The sequence below is a fragment of the Condylura cristata genome, unplaced genomic scaffold (genome assembly GCF_000260355.1).
Source record: "Condylura cristata isolate star-nosed mole 26May11 unplaced genomic scaffold, ConCri1.0 scaffold00021, whole genome shotgun sequence".
NCBI classification, from domain to species: Eukaryota; Metazoa; Chordata; class Mammalia; order Eulipotyphla; family Talpidae; genus Condylura; species Condylura cristata.
In genome coordinates, this window is record NW_004567122.1 from 32796404 (window position 1) to 32823175 (window position 26772).

General features: G+C 37.8%; 1 protein-coding gene across 1 annotated transcript in view; it reads right to left on the bottom strand.

The window, feature by feature from the left end:
- The window catches only part of NR3C1 (nuclear receptor subfamily 3, group C, member 1 (glucocorticoid receptor)), a 378201-nt gene extending 361570 nt beyond the window's left edge, over positions 1-16631 (bottom strand). Inside the window, exon 1 of the mRNA XM_012727927.1 lies at positions 16603-16631. The gene's annotated coding sequence lies outside the window, so the exon portion shown is untranslated. The remainder of the gene's footprint in view (positions 1-16602) is intronic.
- Positions 16632-26772: the final 10141 nt, after the last annotated feature.

Consider the following 26772-nt stretch of genomic DNA (forward strand, 5'->3'; position numbering starts at 1 on the left):
ACTGGTCCTACTGGCTGCATATGTTTGTGTACACTTAGGCACAAAGGAGGAGTGTCTCTAAGCCCATGCCCCATCTGCCAGTGTTCAGGACACATGTAATCCCTTTTCACTGGAGGAATAGAGAACATGTGACTTTTTCTAACCAGTAAAATGTGGCAGAGGTTACAGACTGTTAAGGGTTACCATACTTATGGTTGTATTGTCTGTTTTGCAAGAAGACTCTCTCCCTTCCTGGTTTTAAAGAAGCGAGTTGCTCTATAGGTTAAGTTGTCTTATGGAAAGAACCACATAGCTCTCTCTGCAGAGGGAAACATCCACTGGATAGCTAGCGAGGAACCAAGGCCCTTATTCTGACAGACTTCAAAGAACTGCGTTTTGCCAACAACATGTGAACTTGGAAGTGGCTCCTATCCCAATTGAACCTCTAGTGATACTCAAGTCTTGGCCAAGACCTTGATTGCACCCTTGATTGCAGAGGACCCAGGTCAGTCTTGGGCCATTTCCAATGCTGTGGCATCAGTGTCCATGGAAACCCATTCACAAAAGCACAACCCAGAGTGTAGGGAAGTCAATGTGTGTGGAGGCCCCACTGAACAAGTAGCAATGGAACGCATAGATAAATGCATTTCTTCCCTTGCTTCTTTAGAAATCCATTTCATAAAGCACCCTTCTAAGGAGTAGAACTGAGAACTAGAGCCCATGTAGGTGTCAATATGACACAGCTTTCCACTTTTCTTGCCTTAATCTTTCTATCTCTGACCCATTAAGACCTTGAGATAGAAAATAAATGTTAAGATGTGAAATCTGTAGTTATTGCTACACAACAACAGATAGAGAAATACTATCTACTCTTAACTAATTCTATGAACCAGCATCACTGCCTTTGGCAGCCAATTGTAAACTATTCTATGGGAAACTAGACTGATTTTCCATACAATATTCACTAGTGTTGTATGGATGTAAGTGATCTGATTTTCAACCCCTCAAGTCTTATTCTGCCCTTTAATTAATAATAAACTAATTATAATTTTCCTGAATAAAAATATGTCCTGGTATGATGCAGCATAGTTCTGTAAATGTTTTAATAAAAAGTCAGAGTGACAAACTTCTTACCTTACTTGTATTCATTTAAAAAACAAACAAACAAACAAAAAGCAGAGCCATTTGGGTAGGCAGAATTTGCTCCATGTACTATGTTTTGTATCCCTCTATATTCAACTATATTAGAATAAAATAGCTAAATGGCTTATCTTGTGCCATCAGACATGCATTTGGAATGATGTAGAGTCATCTTTCATAATTAGAGTGTGGAACATAGAATTGGCTGGACTTTCTGTTTATAGAACACTCCTTCCCTCAAGTAATATAAAGCATCTAATCACATTGAATCCTCAAGACTCTTGACATGCCTCTTGTTAGTATGAAACTCCAACTCAGAGACACAGACAGCAGGATATTGAGGGGCAGAAGTCCACATGATAAAGTTCCCAAGTTTTTGTTGCCTCTACAGGTTGCACCTGAGGAGACAGTGCCACAGATGCTGTATAGTCTTCTCATTTTGCCAGTTGACTAGAATGGAGCAGACAGTTAAATGGAAGAAATGTGTGGGTGTTTAAATCAGGTTATAAGGCACAAGAAAAAAAGGGCAAGGGAAAGTTGTAGAAATTAGATAGAGAAGCTGGTTACAACCACCAAAAGACAAAGTTTTAAAACAGCTCAAATTCAATTGTCTATTCACACACACACACATAAATATAGGTGTATATGTACATGTATGCACATACATACACACACACGTGCAAATATACACACACGTGTTTTTTATATATGTATTATAGGACAACTACTATCTTTCAGGAATCAAGCTTAGCATCAGGGCTCAATGGTAAACAAGAAAGACACACACACACACACACACACAGCATACACAAAGACCTAGGAGATTATATTGTGCTGAAGGGTAAGGCTAGACATGAAAGCCAAAGAGAGAGCAGTGAGAACTTGGAAGCCACGCCAAGTGTGTTTATGGAAGTGCACCCTGAGCCCTGACTTTCCTTTCATCCTCTCCATGTCTACAGACCCCTTCCATTTTGCCCCTGCCAAGTGACCCTGTGTCTTTACCTGTGTCCTTTACAGACAGAGTCCGTGTTGGCATTCTCTGGTCCTCAGTTATCTCATTAAAGCACACTAGGGACCACAGAATGCAGCAACAAAGTGTCAACTCCGCTTTCAATCCTGGGCTAATATTTCAACTCCACCACTTCAAGTCCAGTGAACTAGGGCAAGTCATCCAGCTTCTATTAAGACACCTCATATTGCTGTAGAAAGGATTTAATGAGATATCGGTCATAGCTTCTTGCGTGGACCACAGTGTGTGTTCAATAAATGATAATCACTATTAGCTGCTTTTGAGGAGCTATTCATGTCCTAAAACCGACAAATTCATATACAATATTGTGTCAGAGGAACAGTTCATAAATAACCTTTTGAGAAGCATTTTAAAATGAAGAGCAGTCCCTATACCCATAGAAGTGATTCTCCAATTCTGGGAATGTTGAATAGTAGGGTAGTCAAGGGGAGACATAGTTCCTATCTTTTGTTATGTACTGTAGGGTGAAGTAACGTTAGTACTTTGCATGTCTTGTCTAATTTAATCCCCACAACTAAACTGTGCAGTAAAGTTTACACTGCTTCCTTTCCAAAGGTAAGAAAACTGAAGTTTGGCAGATTAAATCCCTGTTCACGCCACATGGCTGTCTTTGCCAGTTGGATCAGTAGGGATCATCCCATACTCTTTCCAAATGAGGTATCTAGGGTTAGACATTCCCTTTAATTTTGTTCATGCTATCTGCACATATGTATACAATGGAACAACAAAGAAGAGCCTATAAATCAGATAAAAATCCAGAAAAGCTGGAAAGGAATGCTTCCTTTTTTGTTTCTGGAAATAACTGGTCCAAGTCAGTTTCTCCTGGAAATATGCACTTTCAGTTTTTTGCATCTACCATGTTTCTAGGCCTCTGCTTTTTTTTCACCATAATACGACTTCCTCTACATTCCAAATAACCAAAGCCATATGTGGGCCCCAGGAATGTTTGCCTGATTGGCACTTAAGAGCTTAAGTAGATGTGAACCTAGCAAACAGAATTTGAGAAATGTTACCCATGGCTCCAAAACAAAATCCACCACCAACATCACCACCACCAACAACAAAACCTTGGTTCTCCCTAGACTCATTGTACCTGGGAAAGATTATAGGCAGCTGAACAACAAAGTCATTTTGACTTTCACTCAACTTCAGCCACAAAGGAGCAAAGCTAACAAAATTAAGCAGAGTGCTGAGGTGTCCCCAGGTAGAAAGATGTGGGACACGGTACTGGTGGAGACAGGAAATATTGAAAACCCAGATGAATTGCAGCACATAAAACAATTCCAGGTCAACTGACAAAACTGGAGGCAATTGCCTTATGCTTTCTCCTAGGCAGTCAGTGAATTTAGAAGAAAAAGAAAGACAGTTGATACTCTTAGAAGCAAAAGGGGGAAGAAGGAATGGGGAGAAGCAGGGAGGGTTGAAAATATACAAAGATGCTCATTCATACCACAGTTTTTGGAAGCAATGGAGCACCACTGGGTAAGTGTAGGGTTTCCACTGCTTGGCTTAAATGGGGGTCTGTGCAGTCTGTAAAATGGGGTAATATGGAGATATTAGGGGACTTTGATAAAGCCCTTGAAGTGCATTATAAGACACATTAAGAGCCCCACAGCTGATACTGTTATTTGTAATATTTATCGTATGCTATTTGTATGGACTTGGGGTGAAGGCATTCAGGTGACAGACAAGAACCCAGCTCTTCTAATCTAGTGGAGGAACTGAGAGAATGAACAAATTCTGCCTTTGATTAAAGTGTTAAATATTATAAAAGTTACATAAAATCATGGGTTCAATAAAGATTGCCAAAGAGAGAGACATACGCAGAGATGTCTGTACAGATAGCAACAGTGCACGTAGAATACTCTGATTAATTGCCTTGTCGGGAAGATTAGAGAGGGGGCAGGAGGTAGCAAAAAGAAGTTTGTACACACCACTCCCTCTGGTCATCCTCCTGCATTATCCAGATTTGTACACATTCAGTTGTTTGTGTTTCTGGAGCTAATTTTGGGTGGAGATAATGAAGTGCATGGATTTAGAATGACAAAGTTGTCTGTTTCATGTTTCTAATATCAGGTTTCTAAGCAACAACAAGCTGCTCCGGTTCTATGTGTCTTAACATTATATTGAATTCCTCCACATTATTGCTCAAACAGAATTTACCAATGCTATTCAAATTATGTAAGAGACTGCACTAGAGAGGACACTTTTCTATGCCAAAATTCTAAGCTTTTATGACAGTAGCAGCAACCTGAATCTTTTGGAGGAGTCAAAAGGTTGTTGTCAAGGTTGTGGAAGCCCCTATCTGCAACTGAACTCCTAACAAAAGCACCTGGTTTGCTCAACAGTCAATATAAATGATGAGAGGCTTTGTCTTCATCCCTCCCCTGCACCTGGAGCTCAGCCCTGAGGGAAATACTATCACTCTCTTTTTCCAGTGTTCCAGGGGACTTGCACATCTGTTGTTGACACAAAGTCTGAGCTTTCCCATCACCTCTAACACTGCCATGTGATCATGACATTTTTAAAATTGAAGGAAGGACAGCCCTTCTGGGCAGCAGAAAGATATACCTGACACAATGAAAAAGAAACTCAGTTGGCATTGTCTAACACTTCATAATATCACTGGGTCGAACAGGATAGAGATGAAGACCTTTGGCCTTTCTCTGTACACTTTTAGCAGCTAGTATCAGCAAAGGGAAAAGCTAAGGACTAATGTCAACAATTTTATCTTTTCTATCATTACATGATTAAGTTGCATCTCTTGTTTTTTCTTAAAACCTCTGAAGGTAAGATTCTATTTTGTCTATACTATTTCAAGTCTATTTTGCAAAAATGCCCTCCCATCAATGATTTGAAATTGCCTTTTAGGGGCTTGCAGAGTATACAGTTAAAAATCCAAGTCTGGAAACTACTCGGAGTGGGATCCCTGACTCATTACCTACTTACTAGTTGGACGACATCAGACAAATAGCTTCACCTCTATGAGCCTCCTCTCCTTGTCGGCAGGGATGGAGGGTGATCCCATGCCTGCCTCAAAGCCCTCTTTTGAAGATTCAGATATCATGATTATGAAGTCTTTCTCCAAGAACCTGATACATATGTGCTCAATAAATGGTAGTGACTGTTTCACTATAGAAGAGACCTGAACAACAAAACACACTAGCTAATCTGTTAGGTAATTGGAAATTTAAAACAATGAACTTTACTCCTGCAATTTACAATGTGATAATTGAACAAACATTTCTTCCTGGCTAAGTAGAGTTTGTACAAAGTCTTTTAAGAAATGCCTGTTACAGGTGAACAAAACCCTACTGGGTTCAGAATATCACTTGAACTTGAAGGAATACATTACTCACAAAATTGCAATTGGAAATGCCTAGTTATTAGATCACTGGACTATTTGTGGGATAGATACCAGAAATTCATGGTTCTGGCTGCCAAAGCCATCTCAATAATCTATCCAAGTCTTCTTCACTCTGCTTCTCTTGCTCTCTTCCAGAAAAGTGACAGCTACATTGCACATTAGAATGAGAGGGTTGATTCTGGAGTCAGACACCATTTGTTTCTAAATGTGGCACCCCAACATAAGAGCCATGTGACTAATCTTTCACATAGCATTTTGTGCCCCTGGGAGGTTGCGGATGACTGGAGTAGCTTCCAGATAAATATTGCAGTGAGGATTAAATGAGGAAGTGTAGGAAATGGCATAGGAGTGCAGAAAATGGTAGCTGGCAAGATGATGAAATCACCCTCAAATTTTTTGCTCCTCGGATTCTCTAAAGATGAGAACCCTTAGCACTCTCCTTTAATATATACTTAATATGAGAAAATCGTAAACTTAAAAACATGTATTATTTTACAAATAATTGTTGATGTGACAATGGATTTTTTAAATAAAAAATATTTATTAAAAAAGAGAAAATAATTTTTAAAAAGAGAAAAAAAACAATAACAATAAAAAGAAAATAATAAAAATGAACAACCATATACCAGAGACATTTTGCAGGGGTGGAGTGGGGAATGGGATCAAAAACGGTGGAGGGAGGGAAATGCACTGGACTATGGTGATGGCACATGGGTGATTTGGTGATGGGAAGCCCATGGGGATTACAACTGAGATGGAAAAAGGCATAAAATTATGTAAAAATTAACTATTATATTATTTTTAAAAAAGAGAGAGAGAAATACTGTTTTCTATTTTGCCCCAGATCTTCTAACATGTCTTAGTAGAAAAGAATGAAATTCTTATATGAGTTTCTGCTTGAAGTGTTGCAATTGTCATATATCAGAAGCTTCTGGAAAACTCTGTACTCAAGTAAAAATGAGAGGGGAACAAAGCAAATAAAAAATCAAAGTATCATAAAATAGTTTTGACCTCATAGACTAGCTAACAGGATCTCAGGGACTCTTGCATGTTGGAAACAATTGACTTAGAGAAACTCGTTTTCAAGCTCTCATCAGTAGAAGTTGATCCCTCCAAATGTTCATGGAGAAGAATGAGATCAGTGTATAAAAGAATGAGAGGAAACATCAAAACCAAGAATATAATAAATCTGAGGCCAACTGAAAAAGTTCCTTTGGGGAATAAGATCATACTAAAAAGTAGGGTTGGGAAAACAGCTGGATCCCAAACATATCTTACTGAGCCTGGTGAGCATGAATTATAGTATCAAAACAGAGTAGACAAATGCTTATAGTGTTGGTGATCTAGACATCACAGATCACTGTTCTGTTTTCTTCTTCCTCTCTGGCCTCATTTTCTCCCATTCCAGAACAGCGGGAAAAATAGCTGTGGGAATTATAACTCATCAGAACATAAGGACTCAGAAGGTTGGTCTTTTAGGCACATGGACCTGGATTTAAATACTGAAACTGTAACTTAGGAGTTCTGTGTTCTTGGAAAAATTACTTAAATTTACTTAGTCTCAGAATCCTCAAGTATCTAAATGGGATTAGAAACAGCCACTTTCTCTGCAACTCCTCCATCAAAAGGTGAAGACTGTTTTCCTAGGCCTGGAATTGGGCTGATTATGTGTCTTTATCACTCCATACAGCACGACTGACATCTGAACATTATTTTAAGAATCTTGCAGCTGAGTTCACATGATATGAGGAAGGGGGTGGGGGAGGTGTGTATGTGTGTGTGAAAGTGGGCGGGGGGGGGAGGGGAGAGAGAGAGAGCCGTTGAAACCTCAGCTTCTTACTTTACTCTACCCAACTCTACTTAGCTTCAGCCCAGCTGGTGCAGAGAGCCCCAGGGAGAACAGCAGCAGCACTGCCCAGCCAGCCCACAGGATTGTGAGGAATGATCATTTTGTTTGAGGTCATTTAATAAAAATGGTTATTAGGGTGAGAGACTTTTCCAGTGGGTCCTGGGCTTGTCCAGTTTTAGCACTGAAAGTCCCATATCCCGTTAAATCACTGAGCCTGAGTTGGTTACTGAATTTTTAGTACTGCCACAAATAACTGATACAGGGGTAAAGATGCACAACTCCGTATTTCTGAGAAAATTAATTTAAATGATGCAGCAAAAGATAAAATATAGAAACAGTACAATGAAAGGTAGTTTTTTTTTGCTTTCAATTTACAAAATAACTCCAGATTTCCCTAGCTAATAAAAATGTGATATATTATTTTGTCTATAATTAAGCTTCAGCACCCCAATTGATTTAAATGTCCCAGATCGTGTTCTGTGGGGGAAGAAGACTACATTTCAAGCTAAGGACAAAGGTAACCAGCTCTGGGAAATTAAGAACCAAAAGAGAAAGAAAACACAGGAGTTAACTAAACTTAAACCAGCTGTGAATTCTCAAAGCAGGATCACAGTGAAATATGGAAAACACTTAATATTATGTCATTTTGGGTGGGTCTAGAATAGGACTGAGGGTTTTTTGGACAATACTTGCCCCATGGGCAGATCTAGTGAAAACTCTTGCTAAGGAGATAATCTAGAGGCTAGGTGAATATAATGTGCCCATAAAAAGGAGGATTCTGGGAGCTACTGGGTATGGAGAGTTGATATCCTTAAACCTCTATTTTAAAGCTGTTCTTCAAGAAGAAAAATGTGTGTGTAGAACTACTATAAAAATCTGAAACTTATTAAATGTTGTTTCACTCTTTTCATTATTTGACCTGAAAATATATTTTAAGTGACCAAGAGATAACTCAGCTTCCATTCCAACCGAAATTGCCTGTTATTCACACAATTAAAATAACCTCTCCACCCTAGTGTCCAAAAGAACTTCATGCTGCCAAGAAAATAACTATCCTGTATATTACTGAAAAATTCTGACTCTGCAAAAAACACATGTGAGATCATTCAGCAGGCTAAACAGCAAAAAATGTCAGTTTTGGAGAATTTAATCAAGAAGGTAATTTCCTCCTGCAGACTTCTGATAGCCATGCTGAAAATGGGCCTAGACACATCTGCACTGCATGTGTCTTCCTTGCATACGGGCACAATTAAAGAAAGCATTTCTGTGGGTCTTCTTCGCCAGCACCTGACCAGGAGGATACAAGCAGGATCCAATTTGTCAATTTGTCAACTACTCCTGTTCCTTAGAGGGAACAAGGAAATATACAAACAGTACAGGCCTTAATGTTTAAAAAAAAATGGAAGGTAAGTAGAACTCAGGTAAGGTTGTTTAATAACCTTAAACAGCAAATGACCAAAGCAACTGACCACCTTCCCTCTGGCATGCATTTGTATATTTGAGAATATGCATATATGGATAGAAAAAATAAATGGATATCTGGGCCCTCCCTGGTGCAGCAACATGTTAGGACACAGCACTGCAATCTGGCTGCAACCTCTTCAGTGCGAGTTCAATCCCCCACCCTGGAAGTGACCACATGGCATGGCAGACCTCTTCTGACCCGCCTGCTGCTCCCCTCAGCAGTGTACTTTGTCAATCTGCCTGCTCTGCTTCCCACTATCTCTGGTGAATCCTCTCACCGACCCTACACCTCTGGCTGTACCCCAGTTCTGTATGAATAAATAAATAAAAGAAAAAAATGGATATTTCTATTCCTGTTTCTTGCATTTACATGTCCAGCTTTCTCTTGATGATCAACCTATCTACCACCACTCTCATTCACCCACTTACCCATCCACCCACCTCTCTATCTATAACCCATCCACCCATCCATCTGGCATGGTTACACTTCATTTCATCAGATACTTAAGATTATCATTCCTTCACTTTGGAGCACTAGGTTATTTTCTCCAAAGTTGAACACATTCTTCATTGCATTGCCAACTGGAAAGAATTGGAAATGAGGGCAGAATTAAGTACTATAGAGCAGAGAATTTAAATAATCAGCATGATTTTCCAGACTATTAAAATGGGTATCAGGAATTGAATTTTAGATTTATAGCATAGATTTTTTAAAAAAGGCTATTTTGTAGACTTATATAGGCATTTCTAGAATTTCAATATTCATTCTTTAAAATTATATTCTTCACATTGGTTAATATACAAATGTACATAAAGGTATAGGAACAAAAACCAAAAGAAATCAATTCTCTTTTCAAGTGACAAAGATTTCACAAACATTACCTGAAATAAAAATATTGCAAAAATTATGCATTTGAGAGAATAAGGGAGAGGGAGACATATTCAAATGACGTGTAAGCTCAATTGTTAAAAATTTAAGTATCTACCAATAAAATAATATACCATAAGGTTTCACTCCTTTCCAATAACCACCATCCTTTCTCACTTGAATGAGAACTTCAGACTCCAGGCTTCTAACTGGTGTCCCTTTTACTGACACAATCTTTCACATAGAAACAAGAGTCAGCTTAAAAAAAATAAAAAAGAAAAGAAAAGATAATTTGTTCAATCAGTTCGTCTATTTAACACTTCTTGATGGCTTTGCATTACTCTTAGAATTAAAAAGCCAGACTCCTTACCTTGACTGAAAAGGTAGTAGGTGACCTGGCCCTCACCTGTCCTCCAATTTGATTGCAAACCACTTGCCTTCTGATCACTATGTACCAGTGACATAGGCTTCCCACTCTGCCTCTCGAAAACATTCAGATGCATTCTGAGTTAGGGTGTTTAATGCTCCTTGTCCTATTGCCTGGGATGCCCTTTCCCTAGTTCTCAACTCCTCTTCAAATCTAACACAACGTCACCTTTTCAGAGAGACTTCCCTGACCACCTAACTTTAAGGACCCTTCTCCCTGATAACCTTTACTCCTAACACATCACTCAATTGTTCACCTCTATATCTCTTATCAAACTTTGAAATTATTTTATTAGTTTAATAAATAAGCTACCAGTATGATATAAACTTATCTTGCTTGTCATCTAACTTGGCTGTTAGAAGATTAGTACCTTGGTAGCAGGGCTTTGATTTGTTCACTCACTTCTGGATTCACTATTCCCAAAACAGAAGCCACTTATTTGTTTAAGGAAAATCTGCCCTTCTGATAGCTAGGGAAATGATTGAAGGAGAGAAAGGTGAAAGAAGGGAAAATATTCAGGAGGCTATGACAATAACTTGTGGAAAGATAATAACTAGAATTTAATGAGATAATAGGAATAGAGAAATGAAAATGAATGTAAGAGATCTGCAGATAAAAATCTGCAAGACTTGGTAATTAGATATGGAAGAATTTAGGGTTAGTATCCAATAGTGAACTCCCCAAACAGGTTATATAAATAAAGTTCCTCCATAAAGTTATATGAATAAAATTTTTGGTGAAACCAACCTGACCACAGCTGACTGTTTCCAGGAATGATGTAGGCATAAGGTAGGAGGATACATTTCAGGTTTCCTGGTGGCAGTCCTGAGATATTTTCCTGTCATAATTATTTACATGACTGCCTGTCCTTTCATGAGTTTGGATTATAATTTATATGGTCATCCTAGGCACACACTAAAATTATCTGGTAGGATCTCTGCCTGACAGAAGTGCCCTGAGTTGAATGTGAGTCAAGGCAACAGAATCTAGTTTCTAGGAACACAAATAATTGCTGAACAAAGACAGTGGCCAATGTTCCACACAAGTATAACCTCTGGTAGGCTAGTCCTCATACTGGGTGTCACTGTGAAAGACCGTGAGGCTGGGTAACTCCCTTTTCTTGATCGGCAGTGTTTCTGCAAGCTCCTCCTACTACTGAGCATCATCTTTCCTCACCAGTAATAAGGTTAAATGTTAAACTCACCACCCGAAGGCAAAAGTATGAAACTGGTGGTGAACTAGGTGTGTGTGTGTGTTTAAGACTTGCCTATCATCAATGGGAACTTATATATGAAAATGATGACAGATGGTGGTGGCATCTCCAATCTGGGATGGAGAGTCAAAGAAGTCAACAAGACCAGGGGCTTGACCTCTTGCTACAGTGAGAGTTCTGAGCAAACAATCATCAAGTTTTAAATGGGGAGAAGAAATAAGCTTCTCTGATTATTATGAGCAGAAATAAAGATCCACAGTCCCAAAAATCTCAAACACCTATAAATCTTAAGTTTTGAGGATATTTCAAACTTTGAAAATAGAGTGATTTTATTAACTAAATAGAGTGATTATTATTAACTTTTAGTGTCTACTGGTTCAATTATGTCTTAGAAATCAACATTAATTTCTATGTTTCTTGTTTAAAATGCTTTTTAAAAATTCATTTAAGTAACATTGATTTATACAAGATTTCAATGAACCATCAGTCTCTAAATTGCAGCATTGCCTATAGATTTACTCTAACTCTACATTTTTGTTGGAAAAAACTGTTATGCCTTCATCATGTATTTCCTCAATACCGAAAACTAGTGATGTTGTGATTGGATTGATGCATAAGAAATCACTCTAAAGTTTCAAAACAATGACACATTCTTTTGCTAAGTGATTCATATGCTTCTGAACTCTAGTTTGCAGTTTCATACAGTAAGCCTAGTATAAAATGTCATTAGGGCCCTCTTTTCTTTCTGTGATGGTCACTAGCCACCACCCAGAAAGAGAAATCCAGAACTGGTGTGAAAAACCAGTCTTAGTTTTGGTGAGAGAAAGTGAAGAAGTGAAGAAGAATCCCCCATATAGGGGATTCTTAGACGATAACCTGATTCACCAGGAAGCACAAAACTTGAATGACAACCAATGATTTCAAAAATTTCCAGTTCTACTATACAATATAGATTTAGACTTAGAGAAAAACACTTATAAGTCCTAAGCCCCAGAGACTTACACAATTTTTTATCTAAAATATGTAAATGTGATATAAACACATGTTAATGTAAAAACAAAACAAAAGGAAAGATGAGGCTACAATAAGTAGAAAGAGTTTCAGATGTTTAAGTCCAAGTAAAATATTATATTATTGGAAAGGTTTACCAAAGTGTCATTGGAAAAAGCAGTACTGATATTTTCTGTTCTATCTCTCCCTACTTTTTTTTTTTTCTCCCTACTTTTTTTCGTAAATTAAAAAATTCACAACAAAACCAAGCCACTGGCTGGACTGTGAGGAACACTATTCATTTTCCCCCATGACCTGATTAGTGAGAATGTCTTTCCAACAATTAGTTTTCAATTTGAGCATTGCCAGAGAGAAAGGGCCGCAAATTAATGGCTGCATTGATTGTTAATGCCTCCAAGAGGCACATTAAAATATTTCAGCAATGCTGATATTCTGCAAGGATTTTATTTAATGGATTTTGAAAAAAATAAGGGCTTTGGAAACTTGCCAAAAGTGTGTTTAAAATTCCACTTACAAGCTTGGTTGCCGAAAGAGTCTGGGTGGTGAGGGCTTTGTCATTTCTTAGTGTAAAAAGCTTCCACGTTGGATTCTGGGATCTGTGGACCTAGCAGTGGGGCTCTGGATGGAACTGCAATTCTGGCTCAAATGGAGGGCCCATTTGCCACCTTGGCATCCCCTTAATAACAGTGCTGGCCTTCATATTTCCCCAAGTGTCCTTCCTGGGTGGTTTCTCCTCTCTGCCTCTACTTTTGGAAACCACACTAAAAAAGTCAAGAGAAAAGATTTCCACAAACATTGGTCTGTTTGGTTGGCAGAGAAGGGATGGGAATTTGTAAAAGCTTTTGTTGGATAAATTTTTTATTTCTCTGCCAAGGAGTTCTAATGCTGTGCCTCTCATGGAGAAAGGTAAGAAGAGATTATATGATTATGCATCCCATCCTACATTTACTCTGAAGAAATGTAACATGTATTCAGAGCAGGCGAAGGGCCACATGACGGGTAAACTTCCTTTTATTATTAAAGTCTCTGATTTTGAAATTGGCTAATATGATGATGTAGTGACTTATTCATGATCGCAATACAAACCAAATCATAGCTCACTCAGGACAAATGAACACCATTCAGGGAGCAGAAACAGTCTGTTGCGTTGAGGTTTGAAGTCACTGCTTATGCTCTGGTAAGTCAGATTTCATTAGTCATTAAGATAGGTACTGTAATTTAAAGTGGTACTTGAAGGCCACTTTTTCTCAGTCCCATTCATCTAAACTTTCTTATGTATATCTGTACCAGTAAGTCAGAATGCCTCTCAATTGCCCACATGAGTCTTTGTAAATGCTTTGACCTAGATCAGCACAGGAGAGTCATATAAATTTCACTCCCCATTTGAATGCCAATGATAATGAGAACTAAGTGTTTGTGGAATACTAAACTGTAGAGGTAGAGATCAAGGTCAGACATGGCATCTGGCATTGGAGCCAACTCATATTGGTGTGGTCAGGTTAACACAGTCAAGTTCTCCACTCTATAGAACACTGTCCAGAGTCAGGAGCCCAGTGGCCATCACCTACAAAACTCACAGCCATAACACAGATCACATGTTCCATATGAATCACAATCAGATACATTAATTTTTCCCCCTTATCCTAACCTTAGTACCTATTTTTCATCACCAATTGGTGATACCTGTAGAACCATTGCTTTGACCATGTAGTATTAATACTTTCTTTCAAACACAAAAGAAAATTTCTATACTTGTTGTCTGAACTGCATGCCAGTTACATCAGTATAATTAATCTGTTGTCTACCACCTATGGTTACCCCCTTGCATCCCCAATGGTTACTTCTCTGTCTTTGGAGTTTGCTGTCTTCTTTATCTGGTACACAGAATGGTTTTCTTCTTCTTAATAATATCTCTCAGGTCCTTGTAAAATCTTAAGAACAAGTTCTTGCACAGAGCCTTCCTGGAATCATTGGTTTCATTTTTAAGACCAGAAATAATAGTTACTGTTAGACTTTCCTGGGCAATGCACTCTTAATTTGTGACTATATCTCCTGGTGTGGCACAGCTTCTGTTACACTGAAAAGCCCTTGAAAACTGTGCTTAAAAGTCACTTAAGGTAGCTAGTTGTTTATCAAGCTGGGTTTGGGGTGAAGATAGTGAATTGTGTGAGAAGAGTGTCCTAAAAGAGTATTTTATCACCAGCATTGTTTAGAGTTACCAGTGCATGGCAGCAACAAAAAGCAGACCAATGTATATTTGGTTTTATTATTACTTTAAAATTCTGTATAAACAATAAATCTCATGAGCATCCTTTGGTAAATGGTTCCTGTTTCCCTCCCCCAATGCAATTCGTATACCACAGTTCAAATCAACTCCAAAATAATCAACTGCTATTCAAAAACAAGACATTTCAAAAATCTCCCTGAAGCACATGTTTTACTCGATGGCCGAAGACTTTGCAGACTATAGGAAAGAACTGAATACTGTGAACAATTGCTGTTATTTTTATGATTTTTATATAGCAAAAGGCATATTGATTTTCATGCCTTCATATTTTTCTTTTGTGTTAATACAAATGAAAATAAGAAACTAAACACTTAACATGGAGTTTATAAAACCTCACACTTGCTTTTGCATTATACCATGTCAAAACTTTTTTGGGATCTCCCCCACATTTAAATAAACTTTAAACTTTAAATGTATGTTAACTATTAACAAATGACTAAGCAAAGTGAAAATATTTTTCTTATCTTTGTCTGGAGACTTTATTGAAACCCAAGGTTCCACACATCAAAGTCAAGTCCAACAATTTACCTTCTTATCACAGAAACATAGTCAATAGCTCTTTCAATGCCTTTCTTCCCCAGGGTACTAGTTAGAAAATATAAAAAAAACATGATGGTTTGTGCAGAGATGGGCACATGGAAGAGGACTGGGGTTAGGAGGGAAAGACACATGTCACACATTAGTAGAAATTAGCCACATGCCATGTCCAGAAGCAACAGCTGCAAAATGTAGGCCATGCACCAAAGGAAATAGATATCCTGACAAAGGCGTATCTATGCTACCTCACCAGAGGAAAAGGGACAAGAAGGCAAGGGATGCTTAGCCCTGTGATCACGAAATGTGGTGCACATACAGCACCTCGCATGTTGTAGAACCTTATGTGTAAATATGTGTAAATAGCAAAGAAGGAAATGGCTGGGCCTAGAGTAAAACTTATAGCCTTTAAATTCTTAATTTTGCATCCAAGAAGAGACACAAGAGATCTCTTGGATGTTCATGAAATTTTATCATTTGATTGAGAACTTAAAAATTAAGGACAAATTTATAGCAATTTATTAAAATAAATGCTTTGGGTTTTGTTAATGTTCTAAGCAGTGTGCATTCACATATACCTATGTTTCATACATATATACCTGTGGTTATATAAGCCTTTTGTCGTTTACATATGTATGGAAAGAAAAAAAATTGGTTTCACTGGTTTTTAGAGACCAAACAAAGAATATGTAAACATTTGTAATGAACAGTCTAAATTCTGTATCCTTGTAAAAGCATGGCTTTGGAATAAATTGCGACTTTGGAATAAATTGTAGAAAATTTCACTGTTTTTGAGTTTCCCTTGAAGGACCTTACTATTGTATGTCACTCAGAAAGCCTAGCAACCAATTTATAAGTTCATACAAATCAATCACTGCTAGAAAGTGGCCCACATTACGTTCTAATTCTAAGCATTTCTACTTGTGCCAGAAAGGAATAGTGATGTAGAAGGTCTGAAGATACAGTTAATTTTTCAGGTATAGTTTGAGAACAATGGTGACTAATGGGCTACATTCTTAAGATCACAAGAGAACTGAAGATTAACAAGCAAAAAAAAAAAAAGTAATTATCCCAAAATAATAGACATTAACAAATGAGGGTGCTATAGAAATGAATTGCTCCATACACGAAAGAAGCTGATGAAATCACTTTCCCTTTAAGGCTTGAAGATAAAGAGGTGAGACACATGCATAAACAATGTAAGAAAAATTAAGTGGCAGTTCCCTTTATGAGTGTGTTTTTATTTCTCCTTGATGATGGATGGATGCTATATTATGAAGGGCTACATAGGATTGTCATGCTGCATCAAATCACTACTTAAACAGGATGTTGGTAAACCATTCGAATTGATGTAAAGGGCAGAGTAAAATATATATTGATATAATCAACAGGCATCAAAAATGACTAAAAAACCATAATGGCCCTCCACTTACCTGCAGAATTTGCCCAGATTCTAGTCAATGATAGCTTGGCCTCTAGGTCACCATAGTCCCAGTAGTTGATTGCAGGTCTGTTGTCCTTGGAGATCACTAGTTGAATGCCTATAAATATGGGGAATATAGCATTAGAATGTCAGGACTGACACAAGGCTCAGATAGATGGCTTAAAGTGTGACTCCAATGAAGCACACATATTGAGTCAATGGTTCTCAAGCTTAAAAGGCATAAATAAGAATTACTTGGAAAACTTATTAAAAACACAGACTGTAATTCAGGAGACCTAAGGTGGATTCTGAGCTTCTGCATTTCTAACAAGATCTCAGGTGATACTGATGGCCCCAGAGCCATAATTATAAGAAAAAATGTAACCCATCAACCCTGTTAAGAGATATTCTATATGCCTGCGAATACAGAAAAAAAAAATATATAGTTCTTTTCTGTACAGGGCTAGAGATGTTACCTAAACCACTGCACTTTCATTTTAGCATGTGCCATACCTACATTTATTTGAAATCCTTTTGGGAGGACATTTAATAATTTTATTTTAATGTAATGAAATACAGTATTAAAAATAATTCACAAGGGCCCTCCCTGGTGGTGCAACGGGTTAAAGCACTGCACTACGAAGCTTAAGCCACTTCCACATGAGTTCGATTCCCGCCTGCCCCGGAGGAGTCCACATGGCGAGGCAGACCTCTCCTAACCGGCCTGCTGCTCCCCTCAGCAGTGTACTTCGTCGATCTGCCTGTCCTGCTCCCCACTCTGTCTCTGGTGAATCCTCTCACCCTCCGCATCTCTGGCCTGTACCCCAGTTCTATATGAATAAATAAATCTTAAAAAAAAATAATTCACAAGATCTCTCAATAAAAATATTAAAACAAGTAAAGCTGAATATATAATATCCAATATGAACATAGTAAAAATCAAGTAGCATTATTATGAACCATTTTTTTCCTACTTACTTTTCTGGAAAACAAAAACAAAATTAGGACTATATTGACTTAAAATCTTAACCTCCCTCTCTCCTTTCAATAAAAACAAACAAACAAACAAAACATTGTTCTATTCCCTTCCCATGTCCTGCATTGAAAATTTCCTGGAAGTTTTACCAGAATAAATGCATCTTTTTCAAAATACTTTTTCAACCTTACTACTTTTAGGGGAAAATGTCATTTCCTTCTCAGTGTGGTAGACTGAGCAATTCTGTGAGAAGATCTACAGTTTGCTGCTTTGCCCCTGATTTTAACAGAAACGAGACCATCAACTTCTATTGGGTTCCCCTCAGACTCCAGAGCCTGGCCAATAATTGCCAGCAGGCAATGGGCATGGTGCTTTCCAGTGGATAACAGAATGACAAGTTATGACTATTCCGGAAGACACCATAGAGAAAAACTGTCCTGGGTTAAATTCAGTCATAGATTTTTTTTTTTTTTGGCTAGTAGTGGTTTAGGGGAAACCCTATCTAGGTGCTCTCAGAAAGGGCATGTATTCTGCGGCACACCCTCCCTTCTGACATGCACCTTATTTCATGTGTTTATATTACCTACCTGCACCCTCATGATTGCTGATGCTGTAGCACCTGAAAAACACTTTCACTGAACAACTTGAAAAATTGTGGCTTGGAGAAATTTAACAATCTTCCAGATGCATGCTGGTGGCTGATGAAACTCACTAGTGTGGGGAGAAAGTAACCTTTCCCCACTATGGGGTCTCTCTGGTGTCAACCCAAGACTTACATAAGAATTTGACCAGCATTTTACCTGTATTGTTCTCTGGATGTTCTTAAGTACACAAATGTCATAATCATCCATATTAGTTTGTCAGATACAGCATGTCTGCCTGACAAACATGGCACCTTCCTTTGTGGTGTTTTGAAATATCTTGAGATTCTCCTTCCCATTTTTCAGTTTGTAAGGGAGGAAAGAAACTACTATGTAAACAAGTGTGGGGTGAAATAAATCACTTGAGCACCAGTCTTAATACCCACAACATAAACATATCGGCTTCCACAAAAGCATTTCTCAAAAACAAAACAAAAAGAATAAAATTAGACTTAAAAAGTCCAAGATACAGCTTGGGTTTGCAAACACATTAGACTGGAGAGATAAAGTTTCTCCTTGGCGTTTATAAACATGACTGACTGAGCTATTGTCCAACTTCCTTTTGTCATCATTGCAGGGAAAGGATTAACCTGAGCTTCTTGTTCTAATTCTTGATAGCCAAACAAGGGAAAGAGGCAACTGAACCATGGACAGTGGCTTTCAAAATGAAGCCTACACAGCAGCCATCTGGAAACTGGTCTACAAAGCAGCATCTTTGATGAAAAGCCATCAACATAGATTTCTGGTAGACCTGAAATTTACATAGTTCACCAGCACCCATGGGTATTTTCAATGCCAGTGGTACTTGGCACACACTTTGAGCCTTGTGCTTTAGAGCACTGCTTCTCAAACTTTGGTGAATCCACAAATCCTCTGAGTCTGATTAAATCTGGGATGAACTCTGAGATTCTGCATTTCTCGCAAACTCCAAAAGGTGCTGGCCCTTGGCACTGCTCTCTGAGTAGCAAGGGTGTAGAGCTCTGATTTGGCTATCAGTCCTAATCCCTGAATTTAATATTCAGCTCTGTAGTTGTTGCCTTTAAGTCTGGAAAAGTTATTTAACCCGCTGTGCCTCATTTACTCATCCTCAAATAAGGCACTCTATTAGTGCCTACTCCAGTGATTGATGCATGGATTCAATGAGCTAATAGATATAAAACTCTTAGTATGTAGGAAGTCCTAACAAATGTTAGCTATTATTGTAATTTTTGTATTTTATTTTTGTGTTTTATTTTGTGTTTAACACTTGCATACATCAATGAGAAGATTTACAGAATCTCAGATGGGTAGTTTGATAGCTTGGATTTGCCTAATCACTTAAATTTAAAGCTCTTCTCTCATATTCTCTTCCCACAGATAGCATATTCCAAACATGCTAAAATTAACCATTTCCTCATTTCAAGTAAGAAGATTCCAGGAGAAAAGCTGACAATCTTGGTTGGAATAGGGTGAGTGAGAGAGAGAGATCCAAATTTTTGAATATAGTTAAGAGCTATTCTAAAAGATTATAAACTCATTAAAGAGGTACCACATCTCCTGGAAAAACAAAGCTCAAGAATTTTCAACTTAAAGTATTCTCTATAGTCACATGTTCCCACTAGCCCTATTTGCTTTTGCAATTGCTGGGGATATTTCCCCTCATAATTCTGTAAAACTACCCCAGTTTCAGGTTGACCACTTAAAAGAAGGCTAACCAGCCACTAGCAGATGAAAATGGAAAACAGGTAAACAAAGTTCAGAAGGTTCAGACCCACTTCTTGGATCTAGTTAATGGAAAAGATAAAGTGTTTGCTTCCCCAGCCTCTGTGAGGGCTAAAGTTACAGCCAACCTGAGTCTTAACTTTTTATCTAAACTTATGACTTTCACACCTTAGTCTAATGAAACATCTGGGGAGAAATGTTGAACTACAGACATCCAGATCACACTGCAAAGTACAAATTCAGTAGGTCTAATTTGAGCACTAGAAATTTGTATTTTTTAATTGATGCACCAGGTTTTTCTGAAACAGGTAACCCATCCTCTTGAGAAACAAAGCTTGTCAAAGACTAAAGAATCTGTTTAAAATCAGTGCTAGTTTAATAACATTCCTGTCACTGAATTCTGTTCTCCTGCATGACCCCCAGAGAAACAACTATTTTCTGAGTGAGTAGTTATTAAGTGTTAACCACTTCATTATTTATTTTCACCTACACAACTTTTTTTTTTCCTTACCATTGTTACCCTCACAGAGTAGAATGAAGTGAATAGAGTTTAAAACTCTTGCTCAAGTTTTACCATGAGACAGTATGCAATGTGGACCCCATCTTTCTTTGACCCTGAGGGAGATTGTCTTATTAAGCTGTAAAAGCAGAGCTTCTTGATCAGTCCCATGGAGGGACTATAAAAACAGCAAAGCACCACCTACTTTAAAGTTTCTGATTCAATGGGTAGAATTTACACTTTGTTAATACTAGGTATTAAAATCAGTGTGTTAGGGCCCTCCCTGGTGGCGCAGCGGGTTAAAGCACAGCACTGAGAATCTGAAGCCACTTCCCATGAGTTCGATTCCCGCCTGCCCCGGAGGTGACCACATGGCGTGGCAGACCTCTCCTGACCCGCCCACTGCTCCCCTCAGCAGTGTACTTCGTCGATCCGCCTGTTCTGCTCCCCACTCTGTCTCTGGTGAAGCCTCTCACCCTCCGCATCTCTGGCCTGTACCCCAGTTCTGTATGAATAAATAAATAAATCTTAAAAAAAAATCAGTGTGTTAATTAAGAAATAGAAATTTCTAGTGTTCAAATTAGATCTACCAAATGTATACCTTGTAAAGTGTGATGTGGGTCTACAGTTCAACAATTGTTAGGCCTCCCTACATGCTAAGACTTTTGTATCTATTAGCTCATTGAATCCATGCCAACAATCACTGGAGTAGGCACTATTTGAGGCACTATTTGAGTAGGCCTTATTTGAGGATGAGTAAATGAGGCACAGAGGGCTAAATAACTTTTCCAGACTTAAAGGCAACAAATACAGAGCTGAATATTGAATTCAGGGATTAGGGCTGATTGCCAACATTGTCCCCAGAATGTTTCAGTAGACTAAGGTGTGAGTTCCCAGCTAATGCTAACTGCTATTGTGCCACAGCTCTATATTTTCAGTCGGGTATTTTTCTTGAAGCCTGTTGCTATGTCTCTTTAGTAGCTCTAGCCAGTGGTCCAATACAATTTGGAAAACTCTCTTTTTCCTTTAACTGTTGCTTTGTCAATAAGTAGGTGACAAATGGGTATGGTGATGCAGTTAGGTCAGTTCTTAAAGAGTCTTTGATTGTTACTGCTATGGGAACTTGAAGTTGTAATATGTTATCCTTTCTCCTTGAAGAGGAAAAACAAACTCTTCCTTTGTGACTCATTGATTTCTTCTGCTCTACCATTTATTTCTCTGCTTTAAAAATGCTGATTGCAAGTATTGTGCTTCTATTCCAACTAGGAAATGGTTTAAAAAACTTAATTCATCTGAATATATTTAGAGATCTAATTGGCTTTATGAAATGATTCATGAATCAGCTAACATCCCACCTCACAAGCAGAAAAGTTCTGCAAGTGGTTGTACAAAAATGAAAGATTTTTATAATCACTAAGAGGGTGGGGTAAGGTTATTAGCAAAAGAAAAGAATATGTCAAACCAAGTACTTTCCTTCAGGGGAAGACAGAGGGGTGGTTTGGGGTGAGGGTTTTATGCAGATGCAGCCTACAGCTAACCACTGGAAACTCCAGGTTGACTGGCATTGAGTTCCATTATTGAGAGGGAATGAAACTGCCTTTATATCTCAGAGGGGTCTAGGACTTGTCAACAGAAGTTTACCAGTCACTGATTATCACTTTTTTAAAACAGATTGTTGAGAGTATGAGATAATTGTGTATTACATTTTTAACAAAATTATATATAGCAAGCACTTCATAAATGCTATTTTCACTGACAGCTATATTTGGGCTATCTCTCTACCTGTCTATCTATGCCGTACTTTTTGAAAAAATATTTGAAAATTCACAGATCCATAAAATAATCTTCCAGGTGTAAGTATAGCCACATTATTTTGCAAGAATTTTCAGGGATTTCATGGATTTATTTGAAGTCTACCTATGAGTATATGGACACCTGTGGACCCTATGCCCTGACTATAGGTGATATAGTATTTTTCCTGTATGATGTATGATGTTTTTGATCCACTATACCATTTGTTGTGTTTTGTAGAGTATTTTTCCTCTATTATTACATGATGGTTTAATGGGCTTTCAAATGTACTTCTATGACCAAATGAATGTGAGACCCCAATATAGTTTAGAAGCCCCACACAGCGTTATAAATTTAGTCAGACTCAGACCAGACTCCATTTATGTGACCAATGATGGTGCAAGTTTTTCTAATGAGTCCCTTCATCTTTCTCTTGGTTTCTTCCTGATTTTAGCTGGCCCCTTGCACACTTATTTCATTTTGTTCTGTGACACCCCATATGAGTCAGCCCATTTTACTGGTTCCACAAGAAATCTACATGAAGCATTTTGTGACTACTGATCTCACTATCTTGATTAATCCATCCCACCTTCCCTCTTTATCTCTGGCAAATCAAGAGTTTCTCCTTTCGCTTTAATCATGTGTAGCCATAGCCCTGTGTAGGCCTGTTGAGTATCTCTGTCTACCTCATCCATTCATCAAGAATGATATTTTCATGGGGCCTCCCTGGTGGCACAGGGGGTTTAAAGTCTCAGCTCTATCAAGCTATTGTCAGCCACAGCAGCATGAGTTCAATACCAAGCCAGAAGTTAAGCCACAAGGCACAGCAGACCTCTCCTCTCTCACCTGCTGCCCCCATCAGCAATGTATTTCAGTGGATCCATGTGTTCTGCTCCCCACTCTGTTTTCAGAAGGTTGAGGAGGGGTGAATCCTCTTACCCCCTGCACCCATTCTTTTATGTATAAATAAATAAAAATAAATTAAAAAAATGGTTTTTCCAAACAAATACAATTCTTTTCCTAAGAGAAATATGGTGAAATTTTTTGCCTCTCTTTACACGAATTAGGGACACTTGTGACTAGGATGACTTATTCTGTATTTCCCCTTGTGACTAGGATGTCTTATTCTGTATTCCCAGTTGGGAATAGGATGTCTTATTCTGTGTTCCCAGTGCCCGGGGAAGGACCCATCACATAACATGATGTTCCACTGGATCAGAGGAAAAGAAGGAGAAAGAGGTAAGAAGACGAAGAAAGAAACCCACTCTTGCTTTGGATCCAGATCATGAATCAGCTTAGACATTGTTGTTGAAAGTGATTATCCTCCTACTAGTTATAGCTGGATAGGTTTTGTTCTTTGTTTTTCCTTCATGCACAATATCTCGGTGCAAGCCTTTTTCTACCCCTGAGGGAACTTTCCAGGCTACTGATCTTTTCAGTTAGAAGTCTCTGTGCCAGGTAAGGGCCATAGGAAATGAGACTATAGTCCCTGTCTTTCCTTCCTAGGTTTTGTTTTATAAGAGTTGCTAGAGGTTAATTCAGATGGTTATTTACTTTATAAATATCACACATTTTAATATCTTAAATTATAACTATAACCAAATAAAAATATGTATTTATCAACAACAAAATATTTATGTGTGTGTATGTGTATATACAGATATACACATATATATATATATTTATACAAATATGTATGTATGTATGTGGTGGTTCTTCCTTTTTTTTTTTTTCCTAGGAAGTAAGAGAAGTTCACAACTCACTTTATAATATCCTAGCAGATAATTAGTTGACTCAGGGGGCATCCTGAAAAGGCCAGAAGCACTTTGGCTTTCATTTCCCTTACAGAGATTCTCTTCCCTCTATTAACTCGTCTTTCCTCAGCCAGGACAAATATTAATTTTCATGCCGCCCTTCTCTGAGAGTAATTTGTCCCACCAAATGTTTTTTTTTTTCTCTCTCCTTAGAATAGTTATCTCCTCAGTTCTCAGTTACTGTAATTTCTAATCTTCCTGGTGTGACTTTTCCCTTTTCAGAAAGAATTTGTTAGAACCAGGGAATGAATCTGTTTTTAGAATAGAAACATAAATGTGTGTATAGGGCTTTTATTTTAGTGGGAGACTGGAAGAGATAAGGGTTGATTCTTATAAACTGTGTTACCCCATGTCCTTGTGGGGTGGAATGGGAGATTGAGGAAGTGCTGTGAATGAAACAGAGAAAAAGGAAGAAGGCTAGAAACCACCAGGGACAACTTCCTGTTTTTCAGGTGAAACTTGATTTTAACTTTACGCAATTATACTCTCGGCATCAGCCCCATCATGGCGCTAAATAAATAAATAAATAAATAAATAAACAAACAGGTCTTACCCTTGTGAAACTAGACTAATAAATCCAGGTAAGTGAAATTGAATTGAATGACCAGGCTGCTACCTTGCTGTTTAATCACAGGTCCAAATTTGCAACTGCACATAGTTTGTGCACTACATGAATAAGATGGACAGCAACTTTTGAAGGACAGAGAATTTGCACCCCCCTCCTAAGTATGCCTCTTTTGCCTAAACATTATCTTGAACTGCTTTTTTAGAGAAGAAGCACACATAGGAGAAATCCAAAAGCTGAGTAGAAATTACCCTTTGTAAGAGACATTAACACTTATAAGAGAAATAAATATCCAATCATAAGCGTGCTCTCCTCTATAACAGTAGAAGGAAGATGACTAAACCCTTGGAAACTTCCATTAGTGGAGAAAGCCTAGGCTTAAGTCTGCAAAATAACCTTGTCCTTTTTATTTACTTTTATTTGTAAAATAGTCAAATAAGCACATAAAAGTGCTGTTGCTGAAGAAATTATAGGTAAATTTTAAAATATATCCCAATAATTTACAAATTTTCCTTTTGTTTTTCATATTTTTCACTTTAAGATAATGTTTACTTCCCTTCCCTATTATCTCCCCCACACACACACCCCACATTTTGCACCTGTGCATCATTGCCATTCACAGTGGATGAAGCTGGAAGGGCTCATTCTCAGTGAAATAAGTCTGAAGGAAAATGAAAAACATCAAATGGTTTCACTTATAGGAGGAATATAAGAGAACCGAGTAAGACATAGGAGAAAAGAAAATTGCATTGTTACAATAAAAAACACACACAACACAACAAAAACAAACAGACAATAAACCAGAGATATCTTACAGGGGAGGGGGAGAAAGAGGGAGGAATGTGGGGGACTGTCCTTTCTAAGCTGTGTTTTGTGTGATAACCTTCCATAACTGGCTTACCCTATCTAAATAGCTCCTTTTATTTTAGCTGATGGTATTTAAGGAGGTGACGAGCTATTTCAGAGAGCTGCTCAGTTTTTCTGGGTCGCCCCCACACTTATAGGAGGTATAAATGTTATCAAACTTTTTTTTCTTCCATTAATTTGTCTTTTACTATAAGTGGATCCAAATCAAGAATCTAAAAGGGTAGGGCCGATATTATTTTTTCCTCTCCTATATTTTATACACCCTGTATTTTATATATATAAAAAAATACTTAGACCAATATGTACCTTATGGTTAGAAATATTCTTGGGGCTCACTTCAACTGTTAAAATGATTGTTCAAAAATATAAAGGACTAAGGACACAATAGTAGGTGGGTACTTTAAAGAGGTAAAGAGCAAAAATTGCCTCCTCAGGTTGAAAACTGAGAGATAATTGTCAAAACCTAGGTAAGATGCTGGTGAGAAGATACCCAGTTTCTATTTATGCCAAGCTCTATACTATATGACAAAATTTTAGTGGAGACAAGTCTCAGTTCTAGACTCCAAGGACACTAAAATGTAGAAGGGTACAGAAAGTAAATAGAAATTTAAAAACATACTGAAATAATATGAATTTTCAACAGTAGAGGAATTGAGATAAAATTTCTTAGTAGACAATGGCATTAAAATTATGTGAACTTAAAGTCATATTTCGATTTCATTCACCCTTCAAAAAAACCCCCAAACCCTACAAAATAAAGGAGGTTCAAGGGAATGGATCATCCCTTATAAGGAAGGAGAAAAATTAATAGAGTAAAAAAAAAAATAACAAAAAACCAAACAAACCAAAAACCTGTTTCTCAAAACCACTTGTACTACACTGAAAAACCACTAATGTAAAATTTAAAGGTCATATGATCACTATATGTATGTATACATAATATCTGTGTTTAAAACAAAACCATCATTATTCTAATTAAAGCACTTCAATAATTTCAAGATATAAGTGATCCCTTCAGCTTGAAGCTCAGACTCTACTACTAGTTCCAACATATCTCCAAAAACATCTTCCACTTTTTCTCCTTCAGCCCTCCCCAGCCTGCATTAGACCAATCCCAAACTTCTCCAGTGCTTTGAAAAACGATTCTACTTCTCAATTAACTGTGGAGTCAAATTACATTTACATTTCCCCCAACACAGAATTAATAACACTGTCATTCTGTTTCCTTACACCATCCAGGCCTTGCTACCTTTGTATATACTGCCCTGGATTTAAAACATCCCTAAATTGGAAAAAAATTGAGGCTTGGCCCTCCCTGGTCGCACA